This window comes from Triturus cristatus, chromosome 5_1 (genome assembly GCF_964204655.1).
Source record: "Triturus cristatus chromosome 5_1, aTriCri1.1, whole genome shotgun sequence".
Lineage (NCBI taxonomy): Eukaryota > Metazoa > Chordata > Amphibia > Caudata > Salamandridae > Triturus > Triturus cristatus.
Genome location: NC_140587.1, coordinates 851,750,852 through 851,763,553, shown reverse-complemented (window position 1 = coordinate 851,763,553; position 12,702 = coordinate 851,750,852).

Here is a 12,702-nt window from a genome sequence, read left to right as displayed (position 1 = left end):
AAGCCATCAACACGTCCATCGTCACGCACGCCCTCACATCCACAGGATACATGTGACTGTGGGCCAGGAACTTCTGGCTGGATGAGAACCACACCAGCATCCATCATTGGTCCATCCACATTAGCATCCACGTCTCAGACGAGCAACACACTGCCACACACCCCGCTACCAATCCCCCAAAGATGCTTGATGTAAGTCAACACAGACATGCTGTGTGGGACACTGGAACCAACACCACCGCCACATCCTGCAACCTCACACACTGGATCAGCCACTGATCCAACTATCTAGCCACGTTGACGGACTTTCCTGTGACGCACATCAACAATTAAGCCACCTGGGACAAGGCAGACCTACAGGACTCTTGTGCACAGCTTGCAACACAAATAACCATCAGTGGCCTTACAACCCTGGAAAACGGCACACACAGCCATCACCATATCATCAGCAAGGACAATTGGAGATCCTTCAGATGGGGCCGAGGCCAAAAAACCGCACGACATCAAGGAGCTCATCAGCATCGTGAGTGCACTGACATCAGCTCTCCATCCAAAAGACACCCCACCCTTGCAAGGCTGAGCCAATCCCTTGCAACTTTCTACCACTGAATGCTCATGGACATACACGCAAGCCTTGGCCCACAGAGGCAGAACGCACTATTATACGCGGGACCAACCACCCTCAGGTTTTGGACTTCCATCATCAGCAGATACAACACCCGGCTCATGTGCAACATCCCCTGAGGATCTCCATCAGGCCCCTTCCCACACAACATCTCAACCACATAATTCCCCATCCTTGTAGTCCACGCCCAGCTCGTCATGTATGTATCATTGGAGTTAGCCACATTCCATGGTAGATAGAGGCATGCAGTGACCCAGGCCCTTCTTAGACAATGTACGGCAGGAACGCTGGCTCTCAAGGAACATCACCGTGCTTCCCTAGCCAGCAAATGTCATCAGGAAGACAGTCAACGAGCAACTGACAAACTTCCTCCACGCAAAGAGCTCCAGGCAACCTGCACAAGACCGGCTTCCACAGTAATCACCCCACTGCAACCGTCATCATTGCCACCAACACCGACAACTTTGCCCTGCTCAACAATGGTGAGACAACCCCCTTGACCTCTCCACAGCATTATGCACGATGTGCTCACACACTGTCAGCTCACACATCTCCAACACTGGTAAGGGGATAGACCAGGATGAAATCACCAAGTAGCTCACCAGCAAGGCCATGGGAGTGGGACTCAAGCCTTCAGCATGTAGTACAGTGGCGTCATCTGGCACATGGCCCAGGGCTCATCTCTCAGCGTGTCAATCTTCAATGTGTCCAGGACTCCCCTCTCCACCATCACATGCGCACACAACCTCATCATCATCTCGTATGCCATTGCCAGCCAGCTGCTCCTCACCCTCACCAAAGACACAGCCATTGCCAGTTCCAACCTTCAAGAAGGCATGAGGTCCATTGATGAATGGCTGAACATCATCCACCTGAGGCTGGACTTTTACAGGACTGAGGTAATCATCTGAGGATTGTCCCCTTACAGTTGGGTCAACTCCTTGTGTCCCACCCGCCAGAGCACTGCACCAGCACCCAGTGGCCACGCACACAAGATGGTGTGCATCATGGACTCGTCGCTCACAATTGCCATGCAACTGACCAGCATCTGTACCTCATGCTGCAACACCCTCCGCATGATGCACATGATCCGCAGATAGATCCACTCCAAGGCAAGACAGACCGTCCCCCAAGTCCAAGACAACAGCTGTGTCAACTACAGCTCCGCCCACTACGGAGCAAGTACAGCCAAACTCCCGGAAAACTTGTCCACATCCAGGACACCTCAGCTTCAACATCCCGCGCCCCAGCCACATCACCGTCCACCTGAGATAGCTGGATCACTGTCTGCTGCAGGATGACATTCACACTCCTCACCCACACTCAGGAGGCAGTCCACAACCCCCGACCCCAAACCAACCTTGGACGTCTGTCATCCAAGACCCCGTTGGGCCAACTCCGTGCATCCAACCTTGCCCTGGCCAACATTCTTCACATCCACCGAACTCCAGCATGCAGGACATAGTTCTCCCACCTGGCCAAACATACCTGGGACTCCCTCCCCGGGAACCTCCACATGAGCCATGACCTCTACGCCTTAATGATACTCTTCCAAATTGATCTGTGCGCACAGTATTGCAAGCCCCCCCTCAGCAGCTTGAGGCCATCACGGGTGAGTATTGTGCTCCATGTCTGTATTGGATGATACATTGTGGCCAATGTGTGTCCTGTACTGGACTCAGATCCCAGGGTATGGATGGCTGGAGTTAGTTCAACACTCAGGCATAGTTTGACATTTCCCCACACGTATGTTGTGGACTCATGCAAAATGACTGCAACATCTAATGAAAGAAATTTAGTTTTATTCTTGGTGGGGGGCGTGTTTTGTAGTAAAAAATAGGTGCTATACAGTGTGCCTAGAATCCAAAGTTCACAGGAGGAGATGGGATCCTTGGCATTTGAAGTTATCGGAGTCCAGACCACAGTGTTTGGCATCTTTGGTCAGACTGTGACAAGCAAGTCCATGTGGCAGAGAATGTCAGTGAATGAGGTGCTGCTGTTGCGCATGAAGACCAGGTGCCAGGCCAGGTGACCTGGGGATGTGGATTGTCCGCTGCCTCTCACAGTATTTTCCGTGGACGACCCACCTTCCTCGCGGGACCCTCAGATGTGGGCCTTGACGATGTTTGGGACGCTCCGTCGGATGAATCCTCCTCCTCCTCCCTCCCTGTGGCTGGTGGTGGTCTTCGCCTGGTGGCACAGGGAGGGTTGGCCATGTTGTCGGCGATCCGACGGAGTGAATGGCTTATGTCCGTTTGCACCGCCAGGAGCTCAGCCAGTCTTGGCTCCATCCGTCCTTGGTGTTCTTGTTGACTGGTGTGTTGCTCGGCCTGCTGATTCTTAATCTCTGTGAGGGTCTCCACTACCTGGCTGATGGCCCTGGTGTCACGCCGGTATGCATTCATGATGTTGCGTATGTGTGACATACCAGTCCCTTCAGCTGGCTGGTCAGGTTCCCGCATCCGCCTGCCTCCACTCCCACCACCCCTGCCCACACGAGCCTGGCCTGCCGTTGTGGGCACATCGGGTCTACAGGACCCCTGAGGGATGGCAGTTGCGGGGTTGTCTGCCTCCTCCTGGGTGCCCGGCGAACCTTGTCCCTCCAGGCCAGACTGGCTCAGTTGTTCAGTGCGGGCAGGGCTCCTGGGTGTCTCCTGGGATGTGGCAGGAATGGGGGTGGTGGTTGGCACAGATGTACCTGAAGCAGGTGCTGCAGGGGCTTGGACACCAGAGGGTTCAGGTGGGTTGGGGTCATCCGCGGAGTGTTGAGAGGCATCGCTACTGGTGGGATCAGGTTCCTCCCGAGCCTGGGACTGTGATTCTTCCCCACCATTGTTGGGGGGAGATCCATGACGCTACCCTGTGTGTGAGAGAGAGACAATGTTAATGCTGTTTCATGCGACATCCATGTTTCATACATATTCAAGTTGGCACAGTTCCTCCAGGTAGTTGTATATGCCTAGCATTCCCCTCAATGTTCACTTGTGGATAGGTATGTTGCGGGGGACAGATTGATATGTTCTCCTGAGTGTTTGACATGTAGATTTTTGGCTTGGATGCTTCTTTGGCTATGGATTGATCTTGTTGTGTCACATGTCCATTGTGAGAGTGGGTAAATTCAATGCCTGCCCCGGGGGTGTGTGCTTGTGTAAGGGGTGTGTGTGACAGGGCCTGCTGGTGGGTGTAGTGTGATTTGGCAGTGGGTCTCTCAGGTGATGTATCTGTCCCCTCATGAAGCATGCTGCCATGACAATGAGTGTGAGTTCCTGTCCTAGATATCTGAGCTTGTGGTGTTGGTGTTTGAGTTACAGTGGTCACAGGAGGGCCTTGTGCTGCCTACAGCAGGGCCAAGTGTCAGCTACCTTGTCAGTACTTTGCCAGTCCCTGTGCATTGAGCATGGTGCATGGGTATGTACCTGGGCCATATGGGCTGAGGGCAATGGTGTCTGATTCTGAGTTGAACAATGTGTTTTGTGAGCCCCACCCTCCCAGCATCCCGGACATCCAGTCTTGGGTTTGTGGTTCGTGTAGCCTGGCACATGGCATGGCCTTGCTTTGTGAATGGGGCATACACATGTTAGTGGCATGAGCATTGTTTTTGAGTGTGGTTGTGTCCAGTGAGGGCTTGGGGGTAGTTGCGTGCATTTGGTGTAGTTGAGGTGTGGATGCCATTACCCCCATGTTACGTAAGTTGTTTGTGTACTCACCAGGCTCTGCAACTCCTTCGACTCCATGTACTCCCACCAGCGGAAGCAGGGCCATCACCTTCTCCTCCCAGGGATGGTAATGTACCGGTCTGCGGGGCAGCCCACCTCCAGTGATGTTGCTCTGGGCGTAGTCCTCGTTCATTTTCCACTTGACTGCCCTCCGCAGATCGTACAACCTGGCTTGGCATTCATGCCTGGTCCTTCTGATGGGCGAAACAGCATTCACCCTATCGACGATCCTCTGCAACAGGCGTGATTTTTCGGCTATGCTGGTCTATCTGACCAATGTTCCAAAGAGCTGTGGCTCGACTCTGATGACTTCGTTGACAAGGATGTCCAGCACCTCCCTTGTGAACTTTGGATTCTTGTCTGTGGGCATGGTGTGGGGTGAGGGTGTGGATAGTTGTGGGTGTGTGGGTGTGAATGTGAAGGTGTGTGTGGGAATGTGAAGAGGGGGTATGTGTGAAGGAGTGTGTGTGAAGGTGTATATGTTAAGGTGTATGGGTGCAGTTGTTGGGGTATGCTCTGTAGCTGCCGTGAGTCTGTTGCAAAGGCTCATGGTTTGTGTGTGTGGGCCCTTTTTATTGGTCCATTTGTGGGTGTGCCTGAGTTTGAAATTTTTGTGGTTGTGTTATAAGAGGTGCTTGTGAGTTTGGGCCTCTGTTTGCCTGTTTGGAAGAGCCAGGTCAGTCATTTTTATGTATTTTCTACTGTAGACGTGTTTTGTAGTGTTGTGCGAGTTGAATTGACCCTCCTTGTGCTGTTTTACAGTGTCCTGGTTCAGTACGAGTCGTTTTCGTTTATGTAAGGTGCGTACATACGCGATGTTGTTGTACCGTGCTCGCATACGCAAGGTTGTTGTAAGGTCCGTACATACGCGATGCTGAGAGACAGTGCTGGGGTAAGGTGCGCCCAAGTACGGAGCTGGGGTACGGTGCTGGGGTACGGTGCATCCAAGTACGGGGCTGAGGTACGGTGCTGGGGTACGGTGCGTCCTAGTACAGGGCTGGGGTACGGTGCTGGGGTACGGTGCATCCAAGTACGGGGCTGGGGTACGGTGCTGGTGTACGGTGCGTCCAAGTACGGGGCTGGGGTACGGTGCGTCCAAGTACGGGGCTGGGGTACGGTGCGTCCAAGTACGGGGCTGAGGTACGGTGCTGGGGTACAGTGCATCCAAGTACGGGGCTGGGTTACGGTGCTGGGGTACAGTGTGTACAAGTACGGGGCTGGGGTACAGTGCGTCCAAGTACGGGGCTGGGGTACGGTGGTGGGGTACGGTGTGCCCAAGTATGGGGCTGGGGTACGGTGCTGGGGTACGGTACGTCCAAGTATGGGGCTGGGGTACAGTGCTGGGGTACGGTGCGTCCAAGTACGGGGCTGGGGTATGGTGCTGGGGTACGGTGCGTACAAGTATGGGGCTGGGGTACGGTGCTGGGGTACGGTGCGTATAAGTACGGGGCTGGGGTATGGTGCTGGGGTACGGTGCGTACAAGTACGGGGCTGGGGTACGGTGCGTCCAAGTACAGGGCTGGGGTACGGCGCTGGGGTATGGTGCGTCCAAGTACGGGGCTGGGGTACGGTGCTGGGGTAAGGTTCGTCCAAGTACGGGGCTGGGGTACGGTGCTGGGGTACGGTGCGTCCAAGTACGGGGCTGGGGTATGGTGCTGGGGTACGGTGCGTATAAGTACGGGGCTGGGGTACGGTGCTGGGGTACGGTGCGTCCAAGTACAGTGCTGGGGTACGGTGCTGGGGTACGGTGCGTCCAAGTACGGGGCTGGGGTAAGGTGGTGGGGTACGGTGAGCCCAAGTACGGGGCTGGGGTACGGTGCTGGGGTACAGTGCATCCAAGTACGGGGCTGGGGTACGGTGCTGGGGTATGGTGTGTCCAAGTACGGGGCTGGGGTACGGTGCTGAGGTACGGTGCGTACAAGTACGGGGCTGGGGTACGGTGCATCCAAGTACGGGGCTGGGGTACGGTGGTGGGGTACGGTGCGCCCAAGTACGGGGCTGGGGTACGATGCTGGGGTACGGTGCGTACAAGTACAGGGCTGGGGTATGGTGCTGGGGTACGGTGCGTACAAGTACGGGGCTGGGATACGTTGCGGACATGGGGGTACGGTGCTGACATACGGGGGTACGGTGCTGACATACGTGGGTACGTGCGATCATATGCGGGGGTGAGGGGGGGCTGTACGACTCATATCCCAGGCACAAGTTTACCCGGGATAAGAGTGGTACAAAGTTCCCTCCGTACGGGACGTTTTACATATGCTTGTGTATTCGGAAGGGCGGTACGGATCGTACTTGTGCGTTCGGACTTCAGTTTTACGATTTGTACGGAAAACTGTCCGGGTACGTCTCGTAGACCTTTTCCCGAAGCGATTCGTATGTATTTTTCACGTATGAATCGTACTTCACCGGTGGGACGGGACTTATGTAAGGTGCGTACATACGCGATGTTGATGTACCGTGCTCGCATACGCAAGGTTGTTGTAAGGTCCGTACATACGCGATGCTGGGGGACAGTGCTGGGGTACGGTGCGTCCAAGTACGGAGCTGGGGTACGGTGCTGGGGTACGGTGCATCCAAGTAAGGGGCTGGGGTACGGTGCTGGGGTAGGGTGCATACAAGTACAGGGCTGGGGTACGGTGCTGGGGTACGGTGCGTACAAGTACGGGGCTGGGGTACGGTGCGGACATGGGGGTACGGTGCTGACATACGGGGGGTACGGTGCTGACATACGGGGGTACGTGCGGACATATGTGGGGGTGAGGGGGGCTGTACAACTCGTATCCCGGGCACAAGTTTACCTGGGATATGAGTGGCACAAAGTTCGCTCCGTACGGGATGTTTTACATACGCTTGTGTATACGGAAGGGCGGTACGGATCGTACTTGTGCGCTCGGACTTCAGTTTTACGATTTGTACATAAAACTGTCCGGATACGTCTCGTAGACCTTTTCCCGAAGTGATTCGTATGTATTTTTCACGTACGAATCGTACTTCACCGGTGGGACGGGTCTTGTACGATTCGTACATAAAAATATACGGATACGAGTCGTACGGGATTTTTTTTTTACCCGATCGGAATCGGCACCCTAGTGTCATATATGCTATTGTGTGCCTGCCAGCTATCGCCAAATTATTATAAAATCATTGTAGCTCTGTACTAGCATTACTTGGCCAAGCACATCTTGTATATATAATGAATTAACCACAAATTCTAATGATATGTAGATGTTTAACCTATTTTAAGTCTTACACATATAAATGAACTGGTTTTAAAAATTGTTTTTATGGAAAAAGATTACATCATGATCCAGTTGTTATTTTATAATAATATTAAATAGATGTACACATGTTGAGTATTAATGTAAAGTGGGTGCACTTTTTCATAACAAAAATGTTGCAAACACAATGTGAATGTCTTTTATGATCGTGACGTTCAAAATAAAGATTATGAACTGATCTGAACCATTGTATGAACTGTGTAATGTGAAAACTCAACTGTTTAAATCTACATTACATCACTTCAACAATATTTGGATGAAGCTGTCCGACAAAGACTTCTGGAGAATACTGGGGGACATCTAAAAGTCTAAAACTGCTTACAACATGTGCTAAAAGACTGAAATGAAATATTAATTCTTTTTTGTTTCAGAAGATTTACCTGGGCCCAAGATTGGAGTAGAGGAGTAAGGTTAACATTTTAGAAGATAACAGAGTAGGCCTAAGGTTGTCTATATAGACATTTGAAGTTAAGAGACTCTGTGAAAAAGAGACTGTTGGAAAAACTTTGCAAAGAGCATGTCTGAAGAACTCTGAATTGAATTCTTGAGCTGTAGGCATATACCTTGCTTGAAGCGATCTGATTTTAGACAAACATGTGTAGCCTTAGGAATAGATGCAAGATTATGGTGCCGATCACGATCCGGTAAAAAATTCCCCCGTGCGACTCGTATCCGGTCTTTTTACCCTACGAATTGTACAAGTGCCGTACGAACTGGCAATCACGATTCGCATGGTAAAAAGTCCATACGAACCGCATTGGGAATATTTCCCCACACGTCCTCGGGTCGGAAAATGTGTCCGATACGTCCTCGGACGATTTACCGTACAAACGTGAAAAGTCAAGTCCGACCGAGGAATCACGATCCATCCCGTGCGTCCGAACTCACAACCGTATGGAAAAAACACCGTCCACACCGAACTCCTACAGCAACCATGGAGACATGTGCCCGCATACGCGCCCAACACTCCCCCCAGCCCCCGTACGTCCGACACGTACCCCCCGTGTATGTACACCCCCACCCGTCTAGGTACACCCCAGTACGTCCGAGTCCTACCCCCACACCTGTACGTGTCATACCCCCGTGTACCCACACCCCAGTACGTGTCGTCCCACCGTCTATGTACACCCCAGTACGTTCCAGTCGTACCCCCACCCCAGTACGTGTCGTACCCCCGTGTACCCCCACCCCAGTACGTGTCGTACCACCGTCTATGTACACCCCAGTACGTTCCAGTCGTACCCCCACCCCAGTACATGTCGTACCACCGTCAATGTACACCCCAGTACGTTCCAGTCCTACCCCCACCCCAGTACGTGTCATACCACCGTCTATGTACACCCCAGTACGTTCCAGTCCTACCCCCACCCCAGTACCTGTCGTACCATTGTCAATGTACACCCCAGTACGTTCCAGTCCTACCCCCACCCCAGTACGTGTCGTCCCACCGTCTATGTACACCCCAGTACGTTCCAGTCGTACCCCCACCCCAGTACGTGTCGTACCCCCGTGTACCCCCACCCCAGTACGTGTCGTACCACCGTCAATGTACACCCCAGTACGTTCCAGTCGTACCCCCACCCCAGTACGTGTCGTACCACCGTCAATGTACACCCCAGTACGTTCCAGACCTACCCCCACCCCAGTACGTGTCGTACCATCGTCAATGTACACCCCAGTACGTTCCAGTCCTACCCCCACCCCACTACGTGTCGTACCACCGTCTATGTACACCCCAGTACGTTCCAGTCGTACCCCCACCCCAGTACGTGTCGTACCACCATCAATGTACACCCCAGTACGTTCCAGTCCTACCCCCACCCCAGTACGTGTCGTACCACCGTCTATGTACACCCCAGTACGTTCCAGTCCTACCCCCACCCCAGTACGTGTCGTACCATCGTCAATGTACACCCCAGTACGTTCCAGTCCTACCCCCACCCCAGTACGTGTCGTCCCACCGTCTATGTACACCCCAGTACGTTCCAGTCGTACCCCCACCCCAGTAAGTGTCGTACCCCCGTGTACCCCCACCCCAGTACGTGTCATACCACCGTCAATGTACACCCCAGTACGTTCCAGTCCTACCCCCACCCCAGTACGTGTCGTACCATCGTCAATGTACACCCCAGTACGTTCCAGTCCTACCCCCACCCCAGTACGTGTCGTACCACCGTCAATGTACACCCCAGTACGTTCCAGTCGTACCCCCACCCCAGTACGTGTCGTACCACCGTCAATGTACACCCCAGTACGTTCCAGTCGTACCCCCACCCCAGTACGTTTCGGTCCTACCCCCAACACAACCTCCTAAGTACGGAGCGCACCCTAGGCCCCAACATCACCACCGCATGTACGAGTCGTACCAACCCGCACACAAGGACAGCACCGTACAACCAAATGGCCCATGTACACACCGTACACACGCTCAAAACGCACGTACACAACCAGGACAAAACAAAACAACACAAGAATACACCATTCGAATGGCACAAAGCCACTAATAATGTCCAACAACCACTAAAACAACACATTCACTGACCTGCAACTGCCAAAAACAAACAGAGGCCAAATACACCACCACTCCTTATAACCAACCCACCCAAGATTCAAACACAGCCACACCCACCAATGGACCAATAAAAAGGGCCCACACACACAAACCATGAGCCTTTGCAACAGACTCACTGCTGCCAGACACCACAGAACCACACTACAAGCTACACCACATCTTACACTTGCACACCTTCACACAACCACCCTCACAAACACCCCCTCATCACATTCACACACACACACACACAACCATCCACACCCCCCCAACATCCACACACCCCCCCCACCATCCCCACCCACACCCCTCACCATGCCCACCACCAAGAATCCAAAGTTCAGTAACCGAGAATTGGAGGTCCTTGTTGATCAAATCCTCAGAGTCGAGCCACAGATCTTTGGAACATTGGTCAGAAGCACCAGCCTGGCAGCAAAAACTGCCATGTGGCAGACCATCGTCGATGCTGTGAATGCTGTTGCGGACACCAGACGGACCAAGCAGGAATGCCAGAACAGGTGGTACGATCTGCGGAGGAGGGTCCGAGCCAAGAGGCAGGATGAACACGACCAGGCCAACGCCACCGGAGGAGGGCCCTCCCGCAGACCCGTACAGTACCATCCCTGGGAGGAGAGGGTGATGGCCATACTGCCGGTGGAGGCAGTCGAAGGATTAGAAGGACTCCGAGACCCGGGTGAGTACACAAACAACACACCTCACAAGGGGGGAACGGCATCCACAACCAAAATCACCAACAGGCACGCAACCACCACAAGCCATCGCATGACTCAACCACACTCCATGAGCACGCACATGCCACTGCTGCCACCATGCCCCATGCACCCAGCTGGACAATGTCAAGTCACAGGCCACAGAAGACAACAACACATGACACGGTAACCCGGATGGCGGGAGGCTGGGCCCAAAAAAGCACATAGTGCAACTCAGAAGCAGACAACAATTCACTCTACCCATATGGCCTAGGTCACAGCCAGACAAACAGTGTGTCCCAACACAGGAATGACTTGCCAGCAAATGGCGGACGCCTTGCATCAACACATGGGGGTGAAGGCACTGTTTTGCACATGACAGCAGCTTTTTTTTTACCCGATCGGAATCGGCACCCTAGTGTCATATATGCTATTGTGTGCCTGCCAGCTATCGCCAAATTATTATAAAATCATTGTAGCTCTGTACTAGCATTACTTGGCCAAGCACATCTTGTATATATAATGAATTAACCACAAATTCTAATGATATGTAGATGTTTAACCTATTTTAAGTCTTACACATATAAATGAACTGGTTTAAAAATTGTTTTTATGGAAAAAGATTACATCATGATCCAGTTGTCATTTTATAATAATATTAAATAGATGTACACATGTTGAGTATTAATGTCAAGTGGGTGCACTTTTTCATAACAAAAATGTTGCAAACACAATGTGAATGTCTTTTATGATCTTGACGTTCAAAATAAAGATTATGAACTGATCTGAACCATTGTATGAACTGTGTAATGTGAAAACTCAACTGTTTAAATCTACATTACATCACTTCAACAATATTTGGATGAAGCTGTCCGACAAAGACTTCTGGAGAATACTGGGGGACATCTAAAAGTCTAAAACTGCTTACAACATGTGCTAAAAGACTGAAATGAAATATTAATTCTTTTTTGTTTCAGAAGATTTACCTGGGCCCAAGATTGGAGTAGAGGAGTAAGGTTAACATTTTAGAAGATAACAGAGTAGGCCTAAGGTTGTCTATATAGACATTTGAAGTTAAGAGACTCTGTGAAAAAGAGACTGTTGGAAAAACTTTGCAAAGAGCATGTCTGAAGAACTCTGAATTGAATTCTTGAGCTGTAGGCATATACCTTGCTTGAAGCGATCTGATTTTAGAAAAACATGTGTAGCCTTAGGAATAGATGCAAGATTATGGTGCCGATCACGATCCGGTAAAAAATTCCCCCGTGCGACTCGTATCCGGTCTTTTTACCCTACGAATTGTACAAGTGCCGTACGAACTGGCAATCACGATTCGCATGGTAAAAAGTCCATACGAACCGCATTGGAAATATTTCCCCACACGTCCTCGGGTCGGAAAATGTGTCCGATACGTCCTCGGACGATTTACCGTACAAACGTGAAAAGTCAAGTCCGACCGAGGAATCACGATCCATCCCGTGCGTCCGAACTCACAACCGTATGGAAAAAACACCGTCCACACCGAACTCCTACAGCAACCATGGAGACATGTGCCCGCATACGCGCCCAACACTCCCCCCAGCCCCCGTACGTCCGACACGTACCCCCCGTGTATGTACACCCCCACCCGTCTAGGTACACCCCAGTACGTCCGAGTCCTACCCCCACACCTGTACGTGTCATACCCCCGTGTACCCACACCCCAGTACGTGTCGTCCCACCGTCTATGTACACCCCAGTACGTTCCAGTCGTACCCCCACCCCAGTACGTGTCGTACCCCCGTGTACCCCCACCCCAGTACGTGTCGTACCACCGTCTA